Here is a 23942-nt window from a genome sequence, read left to right as displayed (position 1 = left end):
TGTCCTGAAATGTTCGCAGGGGGTGTCCTGAAGACGCTGTCCGTATTGTTCGATGGCAAGTCGAAAGTGTTCTAAGAACACTCGGGGTGTCCAGAAATGTTCGCAAATAAACAAAATGGGGGTGTTCTGAGGACGCTGTCCGTATTGTTCGTTGTCAAGTTGAAAGTATTCTAAGAACTCTTGCGTTGTCCTGAAATGTTCGCACATAAACAAAATGGGGGTGTGTTCTAAGAACACACGCGTTTTCCTGAAATGTTCGTAGGGGGTGTCCTGAGAACGCTGTCCATATTGTTCGTTGTCGAGTTGAAAGTGTTCTAAGAACTCTCGTGGTGTCCTGAAATGTTCGCAGGGGGTGTCCTGAAGATGCTGTCCGTATTGTTCGATGGCAAGTTGAAAGTGTTCTAAGAACACTCGGGGTGTCCTGAAATGTTCGCAAATAAACAAAATGGGGGTGTTCTGAGGATGCTGTCCATATTGTTCGTTGTCAAGTTGAAAGTGTTCTAAGAACTCTCGCGTTGTCCTGAAATGTTCGCACATAAACAAAATGGGGGTGTGTTCTAAGAACACACGCGTTGTCCTGAAATGTTCGTAGGGGGTGTCCTGAGAACGCTGTCCGTATTGTTCGTTGTCGAGTTGAAAGTGTTCTAAGAAGTCTCGCGGTGTCCTGAAATGTTCGTAGGGGGTGTTCTGAAGATGCTGTCCGTATTGTTCGTTGTCAAGTTGAAAGTGTTCTAAGAACACACCCGTTGTCCTGAAGTGTTCTAAGAACTCTCGCGGTGTCCTGAAATGTTCGTAGGGGGTGTCCTGAGGACGCTGTCCGTATTGTTCGTTGTCGAGTTGAAAGTGTTCTAAGAACTCTCGCATTGTCCTGAACTGTTCGCACATAAACAAAATGGGGGTGTGTTCTAAAAACACACGCATTGTCCTGAAGTGTTCTAAGAACTCTTGCGGTGTCCTGAAATGTTTGTAGGGGGTGTCCTGAGACGCTGTCCGTATTGTTCGTTGTCAAGTTGAAAGTGTTCTAAGAACTCTTGCGTTGTCCTGAAATGTTCGCACATAAACAAAATGGGGGTGTGTTCTAAGAACACATGCGTTGTCCTGAAATGTTCGTAGGGTGTGTCCTGAGAATGCTGTCCGTATTGTTCGTTGTCGAGTTGAAAGTGTTCTAAGAACTCTTGCGGTGTCCTGAAATGTTTGTAGGGGGTGTCCTGAGACGCTGTCCGTATTGTTCGTTGTCAAGTTGAAAGTGTTCTAAGAACTCTTGCGTTGTCCTGAAAAGTTTGTAAATAATAAAGATGGGTGTGTGTTCTAAAAACTCACGCGTTGTCCTGAAATGTTCGTAGGGGGTGTCCTGAAGACGCTGTCTGTATTGTTCGATGGCAAGTTGAAAGTGTTCTAAGAACTCTCGCGTTGTCCTGAAATGTTCGTAGGGGGTGTTCTGAAGGCGCTGTCCGTATTGTTCGTTGTCAAGTTGAAAGTGTTCTAAGAACTCTCGCGTTGTCCTGAAATGTTCGTACATAAACAAAATGGGGGTGTGTTCTAAGAACACACGCGTTGTCCTGAAGTGTTCTAAGAACTCTTGCGGTGTCCTGAAATGTTCATAGGGGGTGTCCTGAAGAAGCTGTCCGTATTATTCGAATGGAAGTTGAAAGTGTTCTAAGAACCGTCTCGGTGTCCTGAAATGTTCGTAAATAAACAAAATGGGGGTGTGTTCTAAGAACTCACGCGTTGTCCTGAAATGTTTGTAGGGGGTGTCCTGAAGAAGCTGTCCTTATTGTTCGATGGCAAGTTGAAAGTAATCTAAGAACTGTCTCGGTGTCCTGAAATGTTCGCAAATAATCAAAATGGGGGTGTGTTCTAAGAACACACGCGTTGTCCTGAAATGTTCGTAGGGGGTGTCCTGAGGACGCTGTCCGTATTGTTCGTTGTCGAGTTGAAAGTGTTCTAAGAACTCTCGCGGTGTCCTGAAATGTTCGTAGGGGGTGTCCTGAAGATGCTGTCCGTAGTGTTCGATGGCAAGTTGAAAGTGTTCTAAGAACACTCGGGGTGTCCTGAAATGTTCGCAAATAAACAAAATGGGGGTGTTCTGAGGACGCTGTCCGTATTGTTCGTTGTCAGGTTGAAAGTGTTCTAAGAACTCTTGCGTTGTCCTGAAATGTTCGCACATAAACAAAATGGGGGTGTGTTCTAAGAACACACGCGTTGTCCTGAAATGTTCGTAGGGGGTGTCCTGAGAACACTGTCCGTATTGTTCGTTGTCGAGTTGAAAGTGTTCTAAGAACTCTTGCGGTGTCCTGAAATGTTCATAGGGGGTGTTCTGAAGACGCTGTCCGTATTGTTCATTGTCAAGTTGAAAGTGTTCTAAGAACTCTCGCGTTGTCCTGAAATGTTCGCACATAAACAAAATGGGGGTGTTTTCTAAGAACACATGCGTTGTCCTGAAGTGTTCTAAGAACTCTCGCAGTGTCCTGAAATGTTCATAGGGGGTGTCCTGAAGACACTGTCCGTATTGTTCGATGGCAAGTTGAAAGTGTTCTAAGAACTCTCGCGTTGTCCTGAAATGTTCGTAGGGGGTGTCCTTAGGACGCTATCCGTATTGTTCGATGGCAAGTTGAAAGTGTTCTAAGAACTGTCTCGGTGTCCTGAAATGTTCGTAAATAAACAAAATGGGGCTGTGTTCTAAGAACTCACTTGTTGTCCTGAAATGTTCGTAGGGGGTGTCCTGAAGATGCTGTCCGTATTGTTCGATGGCAAGTTGAAAGTGTTCTAAGAACACTCGGGGTGTCCTGAAATGTTCGCACATAAACAAAATGGGGGTGTGTTCTAAGAACACACGCATTGTCCTGAAGTGTTCTAAGAACTCTCGCGGTGTCCTGAAATGTTCGTAGGGGGTGTCCTGAAGACGCTGTCCGTATTGTTCGATGGCAAGTTGAAAGTGTTCTAAGAACTCTCGCGTTGTCCTGAAATGTTCGCACATAAACAAAATGGGGGTGTGTTCTAAGAACACACGCGTTGTCCTGAAGTGTTCTAAGAACTCTTGCGGTGTCCTGAAATGTTCATAGGGGGTGTCCTGAAGAAGCTGTCCGTATTGTTCGAATGGAAGTTGAAAGTGTTCGAAGAACCGTCTCAGTGTCCTGAAATGTTCGTAAATAAACAAAATGGGGGTGTGTTCTAAGAACTCACGCGTTGTCCTGAAATGTTTGTAGGGGGTGTCCTGAAGAAGCTGTCCGTATTGTTCGATGGCAAGTTGAAAGTAATCTAAGAACTGTCTCGGTGTCCTGAAATGTTCGCAAATAATCAAAATGGGGGTGTGTTCTAAGAACACACGCGTTGTCCTGAAATGTTCGTAGGGGGTGTCCTGAGGACGCTGTCCGTATTGTTCGTTGTCGAGTTGAAAGTGTTCTAAGAACTCTTGCGGTGTCCTGAAATGTTCGTAGGGGGTGTCCTGAAGATGCTGTCCGTATTGTTCGATGGCAAGTTGAAAGTGTTCTAAGAACACTCGGGGTGTCCTGAAATGTTCGCAAATAAACAAAATGGGGGTGTTCTGAGGACGCTGTCCGTATTGTTCGTTGTCAAGTTGAAAGTGTTCTAAGAACTCTTGCGTTGTCCTGAAATGTTCGCACATAAACAAAATGGGGGTGTGTTCTAAGAACACACGCGTTGTCCTGAAATGTTCGTAGGGGGTGTCCTGAGAACACTGTCCGTATTGTTCGTTGTCGAGTTGAAAGTGTTCTAAGAACTCTCGCGGTGTCCTGAAATGTTCATAGGGGGTGTTCTGAAGACGCTGTCCGTATTGTTCATTGTCAAGTTGAAAGTGTTCTAAGAACTCTCGCGTTGTCCTGAAATGTTCGCACATAAACAAAATGGGGGTGTGTTCTAAGAACACATGCGTTGTCTTGAAGTGTTCTAAGAACTCTCGCGGTGTCCTGAAATGTTCGTAGGGGGTGTCCTGAAGACGCTGTCCGTATTGTTCGTTGTCAAGTTGAAAGTGTTCTAAGAACTCTCGCGATGTCCTCAAATGGTCGCACATAAACAAAATGGGGGTGTGTTCTAAGAACACACGCGTTGTCCTGAAATATTAGTAGGGGGTGTCCTTAGGACGCTGTCCGTATTGTTCGATGGCAAGTTGAAAGTGTTCTAAGAACTGTCTCGGTTTCCTGAAATGTTCGTAAATAAACAAAATGGGGGTGTGTTCTAAGAACTCACTCGTTGTCCTGAAATGTTCGTAGGGGGTGTCCTGAAGATGCTGTCCGTATTGTTCGATGGCAAGTTGAAAGTGTTCTAAGAACTGTCTCGATTTCCTGAAATGTTCGCAAATAAACAAAATGGGGGTGTGTTCTAAGAACACACGCGTTGTCCTGAAATGTTCGCAGGAGGTGTCCTGAAGACGCTGTCCGTATTGTTCAATGGCAAGTTGAAAATGTTCTAAGAACACTCGGGGGGTCCTGAAATGTTCGCAAAATAAACAAAATGGGGGTGTTCTGAGGACGCTGTCCGTATTGTTCATTGTCAAGTTGAAAGTGTTCTAAGAACTCTTGCGTTGTCCTGAAATGTTCGCACATAAACAAAATGGGGGTGTGTTCTAAGAACACACGCGTTGTCCTGAAATGTTCGTAGGGGGTGTCCTGAGGACGCTGTCCATATTGTTCGTTGTCGAGTTGAAAGTGTTCTAAGAACTCTCGCGGTGTCCTGAAATGTTTGTAGGGGGTGTACCGAAGACGCTTTCCATCTTGTTCGATGGCAAGTTGAAAGTGTTCTAAGAACTCTCTCGTTGTCCTGAAATGTTCGTAGGGGGTGTTCTTAAGACGCTGTCCGTATTGTTCGTTGTCAAGTTGAAAGTGTTCTAAGAACTCTCGCGTTGTCCTGAAATGTTCGCACATAAACAAAAAGGGGGTGTGTTCTAAGAACACACGCGTTGTCCTGAAGTGTTCTAAGAACTCTTGCGGTGTCCTGAAATGTTCGTAGGGGGTGTCCTGAAGACACTGTCTGTATTGTTCGATGGCAAGTTGAAAGTGTTCTAAAAACAGTCTCGGTGTCCTGAAATGTTCGTAAATAAAAAAAATGGGGGTGTGTTCTAAAAACTCACGCGTCGTCCTGAAATGTTCGTAGGGGGTGTCCTGAAGATGCTGTCCGTATTGTTCGATGGCAAGTTGAAAGTGTTCTAAAAACTGTCTCGGTGTCCTGAAATGTTCGCAAATAAACAAAATGGGGGTGTGTTCTAAGAACACACGCATTGTCCTGAAATGTTCGTAGGGGGTGTCCTGAGGGCGCTGTCCGTATTGTTCGTTGTCGAGTTGAAAGTGTTCTAAGAACTCTCGTGGTGTCCTGAAATGTTCGCAGGGGGTGTCCTTAAGACGCTGTCCGTATTGTTCGATGGCAAGTTGAAAGTGTTCTAAGAACACTCGGGGTGTCCTGAAATGTTCGCAAATAAACAAAATGGGGGTGTTCTGAGGACGCTGTCCGTATTGTTCGTTGTCAAGTTGAAAGTGTTCTAAGAACTCTTGCGTTGTCCTGAAATGTTCGCACATAAACAAAATGGGGGTGTGTTCTAAGAACACACGCGTTGTCCTGAAATGTTCGTAGGGGGTGTCCTGAGAACACTGTCCGTATTGTTCGTTGTCCAGTTGAAAGTGTTCTAAGAACTCTCGCGGTGTCCTGAAATGTTCATAGGGGGTGTTCTGAAGACGCTGTCCGTATTGTTCATTGTCAAGTTGAAAGTGTTCTAAGAACTCTCGCGTTGTCCTGAAATGTTCGCACATAAACAAAATGGGGGTGTGTTCTAAGAACACATGCGTTGTCTTGAAGTGTTCTAAGAACTCTCGCGGTGTCCTGAAATGTTCGTAGGGGGTGTCCTGAAGACGCTATCCGTATTGTTCGATGTCGAGTTGAAAGTGTTCTAAGAACTCTCGCGGTGTCCTGAAATGTTCGTAGGGGGTGTCCTGAAGACGCTGTCCGTATTGTTCGTTGTCAAGTTGAAAGTGTTCTAAGAACTCTCGCGATGTCCTCAAATGGTCGCACATAAACAAAATGGGGGTGTGTTCTAAGAACACACGCGTTGTCCTGAAATATTAGTAGGGGGTGTCCTTAGGACGCTGTCCGTATTGTTCGATGGCAAGTTGAAAGTGTTCTAAGAACTGTCTCGGTGTCCTGAAATGTTCGTAAATAAACAAAATGGGGGTGTGTTCTAAGAACTCACTCGTTGTCCTGAAATGTTCGTAGGGGGTGTCCTGAAGATGCTGTCCGTATTGTTCGATGGCAAGTTGAAAGTGTTCTAAGAACTGTCTCGATTTCCTGAAATGTTCGCAAATAAACAAAATGGGGGTGTGTTCTAAGAACACACGCGTTGTCCTGAAATGTTCGCAGGAGGTGTCCTGAAGACGCTGTCTGTATTGTTCAATGGCAAGTGGAAAATGTTCTAAGAACACTCGGGGTGTCCTGAAATGTTCGCAAAATAAACAAAATGGGGGTGTTCTGAGGACGCTGTCCGTATTGTTCATTGTCAAGTTGAAAGTGTTCTAAGAACTCTTGCGTTGTCCTGAAATGTTCGCACATACACAAAATGGGGGTGTGTTCTAAGAACACACGCGTTGTCCTGAAATGTTCGTAGGGGGTGTCCTGAGGACGCTGTCCATATTGTTCGTTGTCGAGTTGAAAGTGTTCTAAGAACTCTCGCGGTGTCCTGAAATGTTTGTAGGGGGTGTACCGAAGACGCTTTCCATCTTGTTCGATGGCAAGTTGAAAGTGTTCTAAGAACTCTCTCGTTGTCCTGAAATGTTCGTAGGGGGTGTTCTTAAGACGCTGTCCGTATTGTTCGTTGTCAAGTTGAAAGTGTTCTAAGAACTCTCGCGTTGTCCTGAAATGTTCGCACATAAACAAAAAGGGGGTGTGTTCTAAGAACACACGCGTTGTCCTGAAGTGTTCTAAGAACTCTTGCGGTGTCCTGAAATGTTCGTAGGGGGTGTCCTGAAGACACTGTCTGTATTGTTCGATGGCAAGTTGAAAGTGTTCTAAAAACAGTCTCGGTGTCCTGAAATGTTCGTAAATAAAAAAAATGGGGGTGTGTTCTAAAAACTCACGCGTCGTCCTGAAATGTTCGTAGGGGGTGTCCTGAAGATGCTGTCCGTATTGTTCGATGGCAAGTTGAAAGTGTTCTAAGAACTGTCTCGGTGTCCTGAAATGTTCGCAAATGAACAAAATGGGGGTGTGTTCTAAGAACACACGCATTGTCCTGAAATGTTCGTAGGGGGTGTCCTGAGGGCGCTGTCCGTATTGTTCGTTGTCGAGTTGAAAGTGTTCTAAGAACTCTCGTGGTGTCCTGAAATGTTCGCAGGGGGTGTCCTTAAGACGCTGTCCGTATTGTTCGATGGCAAGTTGAAAGTGTTCTAAGAACACTCGGGGTTTCCTGAAATGTTCGCAAATAAACAAAATGGGGGTGTGTTCTAAGAACACACGTGTTGTCCTGAAATGTCCGTAGGGTGTATCCTGAGAACGCTGTCCGTATTGTTCGTTGTCGAGTTGAAAGTGTTCTAAGAACTCTCGCGTTGTCCTGAAATGTTCGTAGGGGGTGTTCTGAAGACGCTGTCCGTATTGTTCGTTGTCAAGTTGAAAGTGTTCTAAGAACTCTCGCGTTGTCCTGAAATGTTCGCACATAAACAAAATGGGGGTGTGTTCTAAGAACACACGCATTGTCCTGAAATGTTCATAGGGGGTGTCCTGAGGACGCTGTCCTTATTGTTCGTTGTTGAGTTGAAAGTGTTCTAAGAACTCTCGCGGTGTCCTGAAATGTTCGTAGGGGGTGTCCTGAAGATGCTGTCCGTATTGTTCGATGGCAAGTTGAAAGTGTTCTAAGAACTCTCGCGTTGTCCTGATATGTTCGTAGGGGGTGTTCTGAAGACGCTGTCCGTATTGTTCGTTGTCAAGTTGAAAGTGTTCTAAGAACTCTCGAGTTGTCCTGAAATGTTCGCACATAAACAAAATGGGGGTGTGTTCTAAGAACACACGCGTTGTCCTGAAGTGTTCTAAGAACTCTCGCAGTGTCCTGAAATGTTCGCAGGGGTTGTCCTGAGGGCGCTGTCCGTATTGTTCGTTGTCGAGTTGAAAGTGTTCTAAGAACTCTCGTGGTGTCCTGAAATGTTCGCAGGGGGTGTCCTTAAGACGCTGTCCGTATTGTTCGATGGCAAGTTGAAAGTGTTCTAATAACACTCGGGGTGTCCTGAAATGTTCGCAAATAAACAAAATGAGGTTGTTCTGAAGACGCTGTCCGTATTGTTTGTTGTCAAGTTGAAAGTGTTCTAAGAACTCTTGCATTGTCCTGAAATGTTCGCACATAAACAAAATGGGGGTGTGCTCTAAGAACACACGCGTTGTCCTGAAATGTTCGTAGGGGGTGTCCTGAAGATGCTGTCCGTATTGTTCGATGGCAAGTTGAAAGTGTTCTAAGAACACTCGGGGTGTCCTGAAATGTTCGCAAATAAACAAAATGGGGGTGTTCTGAGGACGCTGTCCGTATTGTTCGTTGTCAAGTTGAAAGTGTTCTAAGAACTCTTGCGTTGTCCTGAAATGTTCGCACATAAACAAAATGGGGGTGTGTTCTAAGAACACACGCGTTGTCCTGAAATGTTCGTAGGGGGTGTCCTGAGAACACTGTCCGTATTGTTCGTTGTCGAGTTGAAAGTGTTCTAAGAACTCTCGCGGTGTCCTGAAATGTTCATAGGGGGTGTTCTGAAGACGCTGTCCGTATTGTTCATTGTCAAGTTGAAAGTGTTCTAAGAACTCTCACGTTGTCCTGAAATGTTCGCACATAAACAAAATGGGGGTGTGTTCTAAGAACACATGCGTTGTCTTGAAGTGTTCTAAGAACTCTCGCGGTGTCCTGAAATGTTCGTAGGGGGTGTCCTGAAGACGCTATCCGTATTGTTCGATGTCGAGTTGAAAGTGTTCTAAGAACTCTCGCGGTGTCCTGAAATGTTCGTAGGGGGTGTCCTGAAGACGCTGTCCGTATTGTTCGTTGTCAAGTTGAAAGTGTTCTAAGAACTCTCGCGATGTCCTCAAATGGTTGCACATAAACAAAATGGGGGTGTGTTCTAAGAACACACGCGTTGTCCTGAAATATTAGTAGGGGGTGTCCTTAGGACGCTGTCCGTAATGTTCGATGGCAAGTTGAAAGTGTTCTAAGAACTGTCTCGGTGTCCTGAAATGTTCGTAAATAAACAAAATGGGGGTGTGTTCTAAGAACTCACTCGTTGTCCTGAAATGTTCATAGGGGGTGTCCTGAAGATGCTGTCCGTATTGTTCGATGGCAAGTTGAAAGTGTTCTAAGAACTGTCTCGATTTCCTGAAATGTTCGCAAATAAACAAAATGGGGGTGTGTTCTAAGAACACACGCGTTGTCCTGAAATGTTCGCAGGAGGTGTCCTGAAGACGCTGTCCGTATTGTTCAATGGCAAGTTGAAAATGTTCTAAGAACACTCGGGGTGTCCTGAAATGTTCGCAAAATAAACAAAATGGGGGTGTTCTGAGGACGCTGTCCGTATTGTTCATTGTCAAGTTGAAAGTGTTCTAAGAACTCTTGCGTTGTCCTGAAATGTTCGCACATAAACAAAATGGGGGTGTGTTCTAAGAACACACGCGTTGTCCTGAAATGTTCGTAGGGGGTGTCCTGAGGACGCTGTCCATATTGTTCGTTGTCGAGTTGAAAGTGTTCTAAGAACTCTCGCGGTGTCCTGAAATGTTTGTAGGGGGTGTACCGAAGACGCTTTCCATCTTGTTCGATGGCAAGTTGAAAGTGTTCTAAGAACTCTCTCGTTGTCCTGAAATGTTCGTAGGGGGTGTTCTTAAGACGCTGTCCGTATTGTTCGTTGTCAAGTTGAAAGTGTTCTAAGAACTCTCGCGTTGTCCTGAAATGTTCGCACATAAACAAAAAGGGGGTGTGTTCTAAGAACACACGCGTTGTCCTGAAGTGTTCTAAGAACTCTTGCGGTGTCCTGAAATGTTCGTAGGGGGTGTCCTGAAGACACTGTCTGTATTGTTCGATGGCAAGTTGAAAGTGTTCTAAAAACAGTCTCGGTGTCCTGAAATGTTCGTAAATAAAAAAAATGGGGGTGTGTTCTAAAAACTCACGCGTCGTCCTGAAATGTTCGTAGGGGGTGTCCTGAAGATGCTGTCCGTATTGTTCGATGGCAAGTTGAAAGTGTTCTAAGAACTGTCTGGGTGTCCTGAAATGTTCGCAAATAAACAAAATGGGGGTGTGTTCTAAGAACACACGCATTGTCCTGAAATGTTCGTAGGGGGTGTCCTGAGGGCGCTGTCCGTATTGTTCGTTGTCGAGTTGAAAGTGTTCTAAGAACTCTCGTGGTGTCCTGAAATGTTCGCAGGGGGTGTCCTTAAGACGCTGTCCGTATTGTTCGATGGCAAGTTGAAAGTGTTCTAAGAACACTCGGGGTTTCCTGAAATGTTCGCAAATAAACAAAATGGGGGTGTGTTCTAAGAACACACGTGTTGTCCTGAAATGTCCGTAGGGTGTATCCTGAGAACGCTGTCCGTATTGTTCGTTGCCGAGTTGAAAGTGTTCTAAGAACTCTCGCGTTGTCCTGAAATGTTCGTAGGGGGTGTTCTGAAGACGCTGTCCGTATTGTTCGTTGTCAAGTTGAAAGTGTTCTAAGAACTCTCGCGTTGTCCTGAAATGTTCGCACATAAACAAAATGGGGGTGTGTTCTAAGAACACACGCATTGTCCTGAAATGTTCATAGGGGGTGTCCTGAGGACGCTGTCCTTATTGTTCGTTGTTGAGTTGAAAGTGTTCTAAGAACTCTCGCGGTGTCCTGAAATGTTCGGAGGGGGTGTCCTGAAGACGCTGTCCGTATTGTTCGATGGCAAGTTGAAAGTGTTCTAAGAACTCTCGAGTTGTCCTGAAATGTTCGCACATAAACAAAATGGGGGTGTGTTCTAAGAACACACGCGTTGTCCTGAAGTGTTCTAAGAACTCTCGCAGTGTCCTGAAATGTTCGCAGGGGGTGTCCTGAGGGCGCTGTCCGTATTGTTCGTTGTCGAGTTGAAAGTGTTCTAAGAACTCTCGTGGTGTCCTGAAATGTTCGCCGGGGGTGTCCTTAAGACGCTGTCCGTATTGTTCGATGGCAAGTTGAAAGTGTTCTAATAACACTCGGGGTGTCCTGAAATGTTCGCAAATAAACAAAATGAGGTTGTTCTGAAGACGCTGTCCGTATTGTTTGTTGTCAAGTTGAAAGTGTTCTAAGAACTCTTGCATTGTCCTGAAATGTTCGCACATAAACAAAATGGGGGTGTGCTCTAAGAACACACGCGTTGTCCTGAAATGTTCGTAGGGGGTGTCCTAAAGATGCTGTCCGTATTGTTCGATGGCAAGTTGAAAGTGTTCTAAGAATACTCGGGGTGTCCTGAAATGTTCGCAAATAAACAAAATGGGGGTGTTCTGAGGACGCTGTCCGTATTGTTCGTTGTCAAGTTGAAAGTGTTCTAAGAACTCTTGCGTTGTCCTGAAATGTTCGCACATAAACAAAATGGGGGTGTGTTCTAAGAACACACGCGTTGTCCTGAAATGTTCGTAGGGGGTGTCCTGAGAACACTGTCCGTATTGTTCGTTGTCGAGTTGAAAGTGTTCTAAGAACTCTCGCGGTGTCCTGATATGTTCGTAGGGGGTGTTCTGAAGACGCTGTCCGTATTGTTCGTTGTCAAGTTGAAAGTGTTCTAAGAACTCTCGAGTTGTCCTGAAATGTTCGCACATAAACAAAATGGGGGTGTGTTCTAAGAACACACGCGTTGTCCTGAAGTGTTCTAAGAACTCTCGCAGTGTCCTGAAATGTTCGCAGGGGGTGTCCTGAGGGCGCTGTCCGTATTGTTCGTTGTCGAGTTGAAAGTGTTCTAAGAACTCTCGTGGTGTCCTGAAATGTTCGCCGGGGGTGTCCTTAAGACGCTGTCCGTATTGTTCGATGGCAAGTTGAAAGTGTTCTAATAACACTCGGGGTGTCCTGAAATGTTCGCAAATAAACAAAATGAGGTTGTTCTGAAGACGCTGTCCGTATTGTTTGTTGTCAAGTTGAAAGTGTTCTAAGAACTCTTGCATTGTCCTGAAATGTTCGCACATAAACAAAATGGGGGTGTGCTCTAAGAACACACGCGTTGTCTTGAAATGTTCGTAGGGGGTGTCCTGAGAACGCTGTCCGTATTGTTCGTTGTCGAGTTGAAAGTGTTCTAAGAACTCTCGCGGTGTCCTGAAATGTTCGTAGGGGGTGTTCTGAAGACGCTGTCCGTATTGATCGTTGTCAAGTTGAAAGTGTTCTAAGAACTCTTGCGTTGTCCTGAAATGTTCGCACATAAACAAAATGGGGGTGTGTTCTAAGAACACACGCGTTGTCCTTAAGTGTTCTAAGAACTCTCGCAGTGTCCTGAAATGTTCATAGAGGGTGTCCTGAAGACGCTGTCCGTATTGTTCGATGGCAAGTTGAAAATGTTCTAAGAACTCTCGCGTTGTCCTGAAATGTGCATAGGGGGTGTTCTGAAGACGCTGTCCGTATTGTTCATTGTCAAGTTGAAAGTGTTCTAAGAACTCTTGCGTTGTCCTGAAATGTTCACACATAAACAAAATGGGGGTGTGTTCTAAGAACACATGCGTTGTCTTGAAGTGTTCTAAGAACTCTCGCGGTGTCCTGAAATGTTCGTAGGGGGTGTCCTGAAGACGCTGTCCGTATTGTTCGATGTCGAGTTGAAAGTGTTCTAAGAACTCTCGCGGTGTCCTGAAATGTTTGTAGGGGGTGTACCGAAGACGCTGTCCGTCTTGTTCGATGGCAAGTTGAAAGTGTTCTAAGAACTCTCTCGTTGTCCTGAAATGTTCGTAGGGGGTGTTCTTAAGACGCTGTCCGTATTGTTCGTTGTCAAGTTGAAAGTGTTCTAAGAACTCTCGCGTTGTCCTGAAATGTTCGCACATAAACAAAAAGGGGGTGTGTTCTAAGAACACACGCGTTGTCCTGAAGTGTTCTAAGAACTCTTGCAGTGTCCTGAAATGTTCGTAGGGGGTGTCCTGCAGACACTGTCCGTATTGTTCGATGGCAATGTTCGTAAATAAAAAAAATGGGGGTGTGTTCTAAAAACTCACGCGTCGTCCTGAAATGTTCGTAGGGGGTGTCCTGAAGATGCTGTCCGTATTGTTCGATGGCAAGTTGAAAGTGTTCTAAGAACTGTCTCGGTGTCCTGAAATGTTCGCAAATAAACAAAATGGGGGTGTGTTCTAAGAACACAGGCGTTGTCCTGAAATGTTCGTAGGGGGTGTCCTGAGGGTGCTGTCCGTATTGTTCGTTGTCGAGTTGAAAGTGTTCTAAGAACTCTCGTGGTGTCCTGAAATGTTCGCAGGGGGTGTCCTTAAGACGCTGTCCGTATTGTTCGATGGCAAGTTGAAAGTGTTCTAAGAACACTCGGGGTGTCCTGAAATGTTCGCAAATAAACAAAATGGGGGTGTGTTCTAAGAACACACGCGTTGTCCTGAAATGTTCGTAGGGGGTGTCCTGAGAACGCTCTCCGTATTGTTCGTTGTCGAGTTGAAAGTGTTCTAAGAACTCTCGCGGTGTCCTGAAATGTTCGTATGGGGTGTTCTGAAGACGCTGTCCGTATTGATCGTTGTCAAGTTGAAAGTGTTCTAAGAACTCTTGCGTTGTCCTGAAATGTTCGCACCGAAACAAAATGGGGGTGTGTTCTAAGAACACATGCGTTGTCCTGAAGTGTTCTAAGAACTCTTGCGTTGTCTTAAATTGTTCGTACGGGGTGTCCTGAAGACGCTGTCTGTATTGTTTGTTGTCGAGTTGAAAGTGTTCTAAGAACTCTCGCGTTGTCCTGAAATGTCCGCACATAAACAAAATGCGGGACACAAGCGTTGTCCTGAAGTGTTCTAAGAACACTCGCGGTGTCCTGAAATGTTTGTAGGGGGTGTCCTGAAGACGCCGTCCGTATTGTTCGATGGCAAGTTGAAAATGTTCTAAGAACTCTCGCGTTGTCCTGACATGTTCGTAGGGGGTGTTCTGAAGACGCTGTCCGTATTGTTCATTGTCAAGTTGAAAGTGTTCTAAGAACTCTTGCGTTGTCCTGAAATGTTCGCACCGAAACAAAATGGGGGTGTGTTCTAATAACACATGCGTTGTCTTGAAGTGTTCTAAGAACTCTTGCGTTGTCCTAAAATGTTCGTAGGGGGTGTTCTGAAGACGCTGTCTGTATTGTTTGTTGTCGAGTTGAAAGTGTTCTAAGAACTCTCGCGTTGTCCTGAAAGGTTCGCACATAAACAAGATGGGGGTGGGTTCTAAGAACACATGCGTTGTCCTGAAGTGTTCTAAGAACTCTCGCAGTGTCCTGAAATGATCGTAGGGGGTGTCCTGAAGACGCTGTCCGTATTGTTCGATGTCGAGTTGAAAGTGTTCTAAGAACTCTCGCGGTGTCCTGAAATGTTCGTAGGGGGTGTCCTGAAGACGCTGTCCGTATTGTTCGTTGTCAAGTTGAAAGTGTTCTAAGAACTCTCGCGATGTCCTGAAATGGTCGCACATAAACAAAATGGGGGTTTGTTCTAAGAACACACGCGTTGTCCTGAAATGTTCGTAGGGGGTGTCCTTAGGACGCTGTCCGTATTGTTCGATGGCAAGTTGAAAGTGTTCTAAGAACTGTCTCGGTGTCCTGAAATGTTCGTAAATAAACAAAATGGGGGTGTGTTCTAAGAACTCACTCGTTGTCCTGAAATGTTCGTAGGGGGTGTCCTGAAGATGCTGTCCGTATTGTTCGATGGCAAGTTGAAAGTGTTCTAAGAACTGTCTCGATTTCCTGAAATGTTCGCAAATAAACAAAATGGGGGTGTGTTCTAAGAACACACGTGTTGTCCTGAAATGTTCGCAGGAGGTGTCCTGAAGACGCTGTAAGTATTGTTCAATGGCAAGTTGAAAGTTTTCTAAGAACACTCGGGGTGTCCTGAAATGTTCGCAAATAAACAAAATGGGGGTGTTCTGAGGACGCTGTCCGTATTGTTCATTGTCAAGTTGAAAGTGTTGTAAGAACTCTTGCGTTGTCCTAAAATGTTCGCACATAAACAAAATGGGGGTGTGTTCTAAGAACACACGCGTTGTCCTGAAATGTTCGTAGGGGGTGTCCTGAGGACGCTGTCCACATTGTTCGTTGTCGAGTTGAAAGTGTTCTAAGAACTCTCGCGCTGTCCTGAAATGTTTGTAGGGGGTGTCCCGAAGACGCTGTCCGTCTTGTTCGATGGGAAGTTGAAAGTGTTCTAAGAACTCTCTCGTTGTCCTGAAATGTTCGTAGGGGGTGTTCTTAAGACGCTGTCCGTATTGTTCGTTGTCAAGTTGAAAGTGTTCTAAGAACTCTCGAGTTGTCCTGAAATGTTCGCACATAAACAAAATGGGGGTGTGTTCTAAGAACACACGCGTTGTCCTGAAGTGTTCTAAGAACTCTCGCAGTGTCCTGAAATGTTCGCAGGGGGTGTCCTGAGGGCGCTGTCCGTATTGTTCGTTGTCGAGTTGAAAGTGTTCTAAGAACTCTCGTGGTGTCCTGAAATGTTCGCCGGGGGGTGTCCTTAAGACGCTCTCCATATTGTTCGATGGCAAGTTGAAAGTGTTCTAATAACACTCGGGGTGTCCTGAAATGTTCGCAAATAAACAAAATGAGGTTGTTCTGAAGACGCTGTCCGTATTGTTTGTTGTCAAGTTGAAAGTGTTCTAAGAACTCTTGCATTGTCCTGAAATGTTCGCACATAAACAAAATGGGGGTGTGCTCTAAGAACACACGCGTTGTCTTGAAATGTTCGTAGGGGGTGTCCTGAGAACGCTGTCCGTATTGTTCGTTGTCGAGTTGAAAGTGTTCTAAGAACTCTCGCGGTGTCCTGAAATGTTCGTAGGGGGTGTTCTGAAGACGCTGTCCGTATTGATCGTTGTCAAGTTGAAAGTGTTCTAAGAACTCTTGCGTTGTCCTGAAATGTTCGCACATAAACAAAATGGGGGTGTGTTCTAAGAACACACGCGTTGTCCTTAAGTGTTCTAAGAACTCTCGCAGTGTCCTGAAATGTTCATAGAGGGTGTCCTGAAGACGCTGTCCGTATTGTTCGATGGCAAGTTGAAAATGTTCTAAGAACTCTCGCGTTGTCCTGAAATGTGCATAGGGGGTGTTCTGAAGACGCTGTCCGTATTGTTCATTGTCAAGTTGAAAGTGTTCTAAGAACTCTTGCGTTGTCCTGAAATGTTCACACATAAACAAAATGGGGGTGTGTTCTAAGAACACATGCGTTGTCTTGAAGTGTTCTAAGAACTCTCGCGGTGTCCTGAAATGTTCGTAGGGGGTGTCCTGAAGACGCTGTCCGTATTGTTCGATGTCGAGTTGAAAGTGTTCTAAGAACTCTCGCGGTGTCCTGAAATGTTCGTAGGGGGTGTCCTGAAGACGCTGTCCGTATTGTTCGTTGTCAAGTTGAAAGTGTTCTAAGAACTCTTGCGATGTCCTGAAATGGTCGCACATAAACAAAATGGGGGTGTGTTCTAAGAACACACGCGTTGTCCTGAAATATTCGTAGGGGGTGTCCTTAGGACGCTGTCCGTATTGTTCGATGGCAAGTTGAAAGTGTTCTAAGAACTGTCTCGGTGTCCTGAAATGTTCGTAAATAAACAAAATGGGGGTGTGTTCTAAGAACTCACTCGTTGTCCTGAAATGTTCGTAGGGGGTGTCCTGAAGATGCTGTCCGTATTGTTCGATGGCAAGTTGAAAGTGTTCTAAGAACTGTCTCGATTTCCTGAAATGTTCGCAAATAAACAAAATGGGGGTGTGTTCTAAGAACACACGCGTTGTCCTGAAATGTTCGCAGGAGGTGTCCTGAAGACGCTGTCCGTATTGTTCAATGGCAAGTTGAAAGTGTTCTAAGAACACTCGGGGTGTCCTGAAATGTTCGCAAAATAAACAAAATGGGGGTGTTCTGAGGACGCTGTCCGTATTGTTCGATGGCAAGTTGAAAGTGTTCTAAGAACTGTCTCGGTGTCCTGAAATGTTCGTAAATAAACAAAATGGGGGTGTGTTCTAAGAACTCACTCGTTGTCCTGAAATGTCCGTAGGGGGTGTCCTGAAGATGCTGTCCGTATTGTTCGATGGCAAGTTGAAAGTGTTCTAAGAACTGTCTCGATTTCCTGAAATGTTCGCAAATAAACAAAATGGGGGTGTGTTCTAAGAACACACGCGTTGTCCTGAAATGTTCGCAGGAGGTGTCCTGAAGACGCTGTCCGTATTGTTCAATGGCAAGTTGAAAGTGTTCTAAGAACTCTTGCGTTGTCCTGAAATGTTCGCACATAAACAAAATGGGGGTGTGTTCTAAGAACACACGCGTTGTCCTGAAATGTTCGTAGGGGGTGTCCTGAGGACGCTGTCTATATTGTTCGTTGTCGAGTTGAAAGTGTTCTAAGAACTCTCGCGGTGTCCTGAAATGTTTGTAGGGGGTGTACCGAAGACGCTGTCCGTCTTGTTCGATGGCATGTTGAAAGTGTTCTAAGAACTCTCTCGTTGTCCTGAAATGTTCGTAGGGGGTGTTCTTAAGACGCTGTCCGTATTGTTCGTTGTCAAGTTGAAAGTGTTCTAAGAACTCTCGCGTTGTCCTGAAATGTTCGCACATAAACAAAAAGGGGGTGTGTTCTAAGAACACACGCGTTGTCCTGAAGTGTTCTAAGAACTCTTGCAGTGTCCTGAAATGTTCGTAGGGGGTGTCCTGCAGACACTGTCCGTATTGTTCGATGGCAAGTTGAAAGTGTTCTAAAAACAGTCTCGGTGTCATGAAATGTTCGTAAATAAAAAAAATGGGGGTGTGTTCTAAAAACTCACGCGTCGTCCTGAAATGTTCGTAGGGGGTGTCCTGAAGATGCTGTCCGTATTGTTCGATGGCAAGTTGAAAGTGTTCTAAGAACTGTCTTGGTGTCCTGAAATGTTCGCAAATAAAAAAAATGGGGGTGTGTTCTAAGAACACAGGCGTTGTCCTGAAATGTTCATAGGGGGTGTCCTGAGGGTGCTGTCCGTATTGTTCGTTGTCGAGTTGAAAGTGTTCTAAGAACTCTCGTGGTGTCCTGAAATGTTCGCAGGGGGTGTCCTTAAGACGCTGTCCGTATTGTTCGATGGCAAGTTGAAAGTGTTCTAAGAACACTCGGGGTGTCCTGAAATGTTCGCAAATAAACAAAATGGGGGTGTGTTCTAAGAACACACGCGTTGTCCTGAAATGTTCGTAGGGGGTGTCCTGAGAACGCTCTCCGTATTGTTCGTTGTCGAGTTGAAAGTGTTCTAAGAACTCTCGCGGTGTCCTGAAATGTTCGTATGGGGTGTTCTGAAGACGCTGTCCGTATTGATCGTTGTCAAGTTGAAAGTGTTCTAAGAACTCTTGCGTTGTCCTGAAATGTTCGCACCGAAACAAAATGGGGGTGTGTTCTAAGAACACATGCGTTGTCCTGAAGTGTTCTAAGAACTCTTGCGTTGTCTTAAATTGTTCGTACGGGGTGTCCTGAAGACGCTGTCTGTATTGTTTGTTGTCGAGTTGAAAGTGTTCTAAGAACTCTCGCGTTGTCCTGAAATGTCCGCACATAAACAAAATGCGGGACACAAGCGTTGTCCTGAAGTGTTCTAAGAACACTCGCAGTGTCCTGAAATGTTTGTAGGGGGTGTCCTGAAGACGCCGTCCGTATTGTTCGATGGCAAGTTGAAAATGTTCTAAGAACTCTCGCGTTGTCCTGACATGTTCGTAGGGGGTGTTCTGAAGACGCTGTCCGTATTGTTCATTGTCAAGTTGAAAGTGTTCTAAGAACTCTTGCGTTGTCCTGAAATGTTCGCACCGAAACAAAATGGGGGTGTGTTCTAATAACACATGCGTTGTCTTGAAGTGTTCTAAGAACTCTTGCGTTGTCCTAAAATGTTCGTAGGGGGTGTTCTGAAGACGCTGTCTGTATTGTTTGTTGTCGAGTTGAAAGTGTTCTAAGAACTCTCGCGTTGTCCTGAAAGGTTCGCACATAAACAAGATGGGGGTGGGTTCTAAGAACACATGCGTTGTCCTGAAGTGTTCTAAGAACTCTCGCAGTGTCCTGAAATGATCGTAGGGGGTGTCCTGAAGACGCTGTCCGTATTGTTCGATGTCGAGTTGAAAGTGTTCTAAGAACTCTCGCGGTGTCCTGAAATGTTCGTAGGGGGTGTCCTAAAGACGCTGTCCGTATTGTTCGTTGTCAAGTTGAAAGTGTTCTAAGAACTCTCGCGATGTCCTGAAATGGTCGCACATAAACAAAATGGGGGTGTGTTCTAAGAACACACGCGTTGTCCTGAAATGTTCGTAGGGGGTGTCCTTAGGACGCTGTCCGTATTGTTTGATGGCAAGTTGAAAGTGTTCTAAGAACTGTCTCGGTGTCCTGAAATGTTCGTAAATAAACAAAATGGGGGTGTGTTCTAAGAACTCACTCGTTGTCCTGAAATGTTCGTAGGGGGTGTCCTGAAGATGCTGTCCGTATTGTTCGATGGCAAGTTGAAAGTGTTCTAAGAACTGTCTCGATTTCCTGAAATGTTCGCAAATAAACAAAATGGGGGTGTGTTCTAAGAACACACGTGTTGTCCTGAAATGTTCGCAGGAGGTGTCCTGAAGACGCTGTAAGTATTGTTCAATGGCAAGTTGAAAGTTTTCTAAGAACACTCGGGGTGTCCTGAAATGTTCGCAAATAAACAAAATGGGGGTGTTCTGAGGACGCTGTCCGTATTGTTCATTGTCAAGTTGAAAGTGTTGTAAGAACTCTTGCGTTGTCCTAAAATGTTCGCACATAAACAAAATGGGGGTGTGTTCTAAGAACACACGCGTTGTCCTGAAATGTTCGTAGGGGGTGTCCTGAGGACGCTGTCCACATTGTTCGTTGTCGAGTTGAAAGTGTTCTAAGAACTCTCGCGCTGTCCTGAAATGTTTGTAGGGGGTGTCCCGAAGACGCTGTCCGTCTTGTTCGATGGGAAGTTGAAAGTGTTCTAAGAACTCTCTCGTTGTCCTGAAATGTTCGTAGGGGGTGTTCTTAAGACGCTGTCTGTATTGTTCGTTGTCAAGTTGAAAGTGTTCTAAGAACTCTCGCGTTGTCCTGAAATGTTCGCACATAAACAAAAAGGGGGTGTGTTCTAAGAACACACGCGTTGTCCTGAAGTGTTCTAAGAACTCTTGCGGTGTCCTGAAATGTTCGTAGGAGGTGTCCTGAAGACACTGTCTGTATTGTTCGATGGCAAGTTGAAAGTGTTCTAAAAACAGTCTCGGTGTCCTGAAATGTTCGTAAATAAAAAAAATGGGTGTGTGTTCTAAAAACTCACGCATCGTCCTGAAATGTCCGTAGTGGGTGTCCTGAAGATGCTGTCCGTATTGTTCGATGGAAAGTTGAAAGTGTTCTAAGAACTGTCTCGGTGTCCTGAAATGTTCGCAAATAAACAAAATGGGGGTGTGTTCTAAGAACACACGCGTTGTCCTGAAATGTTCGTAGGGGGTGTCCTGAGGGCGCTGTCCGTATTGTTCGTTGTCGAGTTGAAAGTGTTCTAAGAACTCTCGTGGTGTCCTGAAATGTTCGCAGGGGGTGTCCTGAAGACGCTGTCCGTATTGTTCGATGGCAAGTTGAAAGTGTTCTAAGAACACTCGGGGTGTCCAGAAATGTTCGCAAGTAACAAAATGGGGGTGTTCTGAGGACGCTGTCCGTATTGTTCGTTGTCAAGTTGAAAGTGTTCTAAGAACTCTCGCGTTGTCCTGAAATGTTCGCACATAAACAAAATGGTGGTGTGTTCTAAGAACACACGCGTTGTCCTGAAATGTTCGTAGGGGGTGTCCTGAGAACGCTGTCCATATTGTTCGTTGTCGAGTTGAAAGTGTTCTAAGAACTCTCGCGGTGTCCTGAAATGTTCGTAGGGGGTGTTCTGAAGACACTGTCCGTATTGTTCGTTGTCAAGTTGAAAGTGTTCTAAGAACTCTCGCGTTGTCCTGAAATGTTCGTAGGGGGTGTCCTGAAGACGCTGTCCGTATTGTTCGATGGCAAGTTGAAATGTTCTAAGAACTGTCTTGGTGTCCTGAAATGTTCGTAAATAAACAAAATGGGGGTGTGTTCTAAGAACTCACGCGTTGTCCTGAAATGTTCGTAGGGGGTGTCCTGAAGACGCTGTCCGTATTGTTCGATGGCAAGTTGAAAGTGTTCTAAGAACACTCGGGGTGTCCTGAAATGTTCGCACATAAACAAAATGGGGGTGTGTTCTAAGAACACACGCATTGTCCTGAAATGTTCATAGGGGGTGTCCTGAGGACGCTGTCCGTATTGTTCGGTGTTGAGTTGAAAGTGTTCTAAGAACTCTCGCGTGGTCCTGAAATATTCGTAGGGGGTGTTCTGAAGACGCTGTCCGTATTGTTAGTTGTCAAGTTGAAAGTGTTCTAAGAACTCTCGCGTTGTCCTGAAATGTTCGCACATAAACAAAATGGGGGTGTGTTCTAAGAACACACGCGTTGTCCTGAAGTGTTCTAAGAACTCTCGCAGTGTCCTGAAATGTTCGCAGGGGGTGTCCTGAAGACGCTGTCCGTATTGTTCGATGGCAAGTTGAAAGTGTTCTAAGAACTGTCTCGGTTTCCTGAAATGTTCGCAAATAAGCAAAATGGGGGTGTGTTCTAAGAACACATGCGTTGTCCTGAAATGTTCGCAGGAGGTATCCTGAAGACGCTGTCCATATTGTTCGATGGCAAGTTGAAAGTGTTCTAAGAACACTCGGGGTGTCCTGAAATGTTTGCAAATAAACAAAATGGAGGTGTTCTGAGGACGCTGTCCGTATTGTTCGTTTTCAAGTTGAAAGTGTTCTAAGAACTCTCGCGTTGTCCTGAAATGTTCGCACATAAACAAAATGGGGGTGTGTTCTAAGAACACACGCGTTGTCCTGAAGTGTTCTAAGAACTCTCGCAGTGTCCTGAAATGTTCGCAGGGGGTGTCCTGAAGACGCTGTCCGTATTGTTCGATGGCAAGTTGAAAGTGTTCTAAGAACTGTCTCGGTTTCCTGAAATGTTCGCAAATAAACAAAATGGGGGTGTGTTCTAAGAACACATGCGTTGTCCTGAAATGTTCGCAGGAGGTGTCCTGAAGACGCTGTCCGTATTGTTCGATGGCAAGTTGAAAGTGTTCTAAGAACACTCGGGGTGTCCTGAAATGTTTGCAAATATACAAAATGGAGGTGTTCTGAGGACGCTGTCCGTATTGTTCGTTTTCAAGTTGAAAGTGTTCTAAGAACACACGCGTTGTCCTGAAATGTTCTTAGGGGGTGTCCTGAGAACGCTGTCCATATTGTTCGTTGTCGAGTTGAAAGTGTTCTAAGAACTCTCGCGGTGTCCTGAAATGTTCGTAGGGGGTGTTCTGAAGACGCTGTCTGTATTGTTCGTTGTCAAGTTGAAAGTGTTCTAAGAACTCTCGCGTTGTCCTGAAATGTTCGTAGGGGGTGTTCTGAAGACGCTGTCCGTATTGTTAGTTGTCAAGTTGAAAGTGTTCTAAGAACTCTCGCGTTGTCCTGAAATGTTCGCACATAAACAAAATGGGGGTGTGTTCTAAGAACACACGCGTTGTCCTGAAATGTTCGCAGGAGGTGTCCTGAAGACGCTGTCCGTATTGTTCGATGGCAAGTTGAAAGTGTTCTAAGAACACTCGGGGTGTCCAGAAATGTTCGCAAATAAACAAAATGGGGGTGTTCTGAGGACGCTGTCCGTATTGTTCGTTGTCAAGTTGAAAGTGTTCTAAGAACTCTCGCGTTGTCCTGAAATGTTCGCACATAAACAAAATGGTGGTGTGTTCTAAGAACACACGCGTTGTCCTGAAATGTTCGTAGGGGGTGTCCTGAGAACGCTGTCCATATTGTTCGTTGTCGAGTTGAAAATGTTCTAAGAACTCTCGCGATGTCCTGAAATGTTCGTAGGGGGTGTTCTGAAGACGCTGTCCGTATTGTTCGTTGTCAAGTTGAAAGTGTTCTAAGAACTCTCGCGTTGTCCTGAAATGTTCGTAGGGGGTGTCCTGAAGACGCTGTCCGTATTGTTCGATGGCAAGTTGAAATGTTCTAAGAACTGTCTTGGTGTCCTGAAATGTTCGTAAATAAACAAAATGGGGGTGTGTTCTAAGAACTCACGCGTTGTCCTGAAATGTTCGTAGGGGGTGTCCTGAAGACGCTGTCCGTATTGTTCGATGGCAAGTTGAAAGTGTTCTAAGAACACTCGGGGTGTCCTGAAATGTTCGCACATAAACAAAATGGGGGTGTGTTCTAAGAACACACGCATTGTCCTGAAATGTTCATAGGGGGTGTCCTGAGGATGCTGTCCGTATTGTTCGGTGTTGAGTTGAAAGTGTTCTAAGAACTCTCGCGTGGTCCTGAAATGTTCGTAGGGGGTGTTCTGAAGACGCTGTCCGTATTGTTAGTTGTCAAGTTGAAAGTGTTCTAAGAACTCTCGCGTTGTCCTGAAATGTTCGCACATAAACAAAATGGGGTTGTGTTCTAAGAACACACGCGTTGTCCTGAAGTGTTCTAAGAACTCTCGCAGTGTCCTGAAATGTTCGCAGGGGGTGTCCTGAAGACGCTGTCCGTATTGTTCGATGGCAAGTTGAAAGTGTTCTAAGAACTGTCTCGGTTTCCTGAAATGTTCGCAAATAAGCAAAATGGGGGTGTGTTCTAAGAACACATGCGTTGTCCTGAAATGTTCGCAGGACGTGTCCTGAAGACGCTGTCCATATTGTTCGATGGCAAGTTGAAAGTGTTCTAAGAACACTCGGGGTGTCCTGAAATGTTTGCAAATAAACAAAATGGAGGTGTTCTGAGGACGCTGTCCGTATTGTTCGTTTTCAAGTTGAAAGTGTTCTAAGAACTCTCGCGTTGTCCTGAAATGTTCGCACATAAACAAAATG

The sequence above is a fragment of the Ambystoma mexicanum genome, chromosome 12, assembly GCF_040938575.1.
Source record: "Ambystoma mexicanum isolate Mex_15411 chromosome 12, UKY_AmexF1_1, whole genome shotgun sequence".
Lineage (NCBI taxonomy): Eukaryota > Metazoa > Chordata > Amphibia > Caudata > Ambystomatidae > Ambystoma > Ambystoma mexicanum.
The sequence above is the reverse complement of the archived record's forward strand: the minus strand, read 5'-3'. Positions refer to the sequence as shown.